Source organism: Echinops telfairi, unplaced genomic scaffold (assembly GCF_000313985.2).
Source record: "Echinops telfairi isolate 266 unplaced genomic scaffold, ASM31398v2 ScPeMD7_7472;HRSCAF=8510, whole genome shotgun sequence".
Classification (NCBI taxonomy): Eukaryota; Metazoa; Chordata; class Mammalia; order Afrosoricida; family Tenrecidae; genus Echinops; species Echinops telfairi.
In genome coordinates, this window is record NW_022111376.1 from 3,350,687 (window position 1) to 3,351,850 (window position 1,164).

Here is a 1,164-nt window from a genome sequence, read left to right on the forward strand (position 1 = left end):
CTTCCATTGCCCGTGTCCTCAGATGACATTGTGGCTTCCAGGCCACTTACTGGAATGCAGAGACGACCAATCCTGCATCAACATGCACTCTCATCTGAGAAACCCTCCTTTGTACTTTATCCCCGAATATGTATAGTTTACCAATATGTGATCCACATCCTTTGTCATTGCTATCTCTACATTTCAGTGCATGCACAGATGCAGTAGGTACATGGATGCGTGGAGAAAACACTGCTCAAACTATTCATAGGACAGCTGTAACGTAAGTGCTACATAATATAAGCATGGTATGATGCAGATATGCGCCATACAGGGGGAGGAGTAGAAGTACACAGAACAGGAGACATATCCTGCATGGGGCGGTGGGGGCACACGACTGTGACATAGAGAGCACCCGCTCCTCTGCATTTGCAGCTCCTTCTTGCTAGACATTTCTCCAAGTGGACTTTGGAAACCACAGGAAATCTCAGTGCCAAGAGAGGCACCAGGCATGATGCCGGACAGATGTGCATGTATCTGAGTCGCTGCTCTGATATGCACCGGACGGAAGAAGCCATTTCCACCAGGTGTGCAGGAAAGTCTAAGGGGACCTGAGGAGATGGCCAGAGAAGCCACCCACCATTATGTTGCAGTGCACATCTGTAGTGCACTGGCTCCTTCCTAGAGCTTTCTGCACATGTCCAATCCTTCCAAAGCAGATTTACCCTAACTCCCCCACACAGCCATGGATCTGCCTCTCTCTCTCTCTCTCTGGCAGACACATACACACTCTCACACACACATACAAAGGCTACCACCATGAAACATAGTGTCCTTGGGGACAGTAGATAGAAGCAATGCACCCATGTCCTTCAGATGGGAAGTGAGGGAGGGGGGATAATGAAAAGTACCTGAAGAAGGGAAAATACAAAATCTAATCTGTGTCTGAATGACATGCATTCTAGATTTGAGACTAGGGAAATGCTTACTCATTACCCATGGCTTGGTTTGATTTCCGTCTCCTTGTGGGTTTTCTAGATCCATCTTGCAACTGACTAGCACGCGACATCTCCATTGGGAGGCCTTTGATTCCGGAGAGGTGTGCAACTCACAATTGGAGAGCAGGGTGACTGCTGGACCTGCTGGACCAGCAGTTAGATTTGAGAATCGCTGGACCCAGCATCC

General features: G+C 48.5%; 1 pseudogene; it reads right to left on the reverse strand.

Annotated features, from left to right (window-relative positions):
* LOC101654388 overlaps positions 1-1,164 on the reverse strand; it is a 33,212-nt pseudogene that overhangs the window by 10,334 nt on the left and 21,714 nt on the right.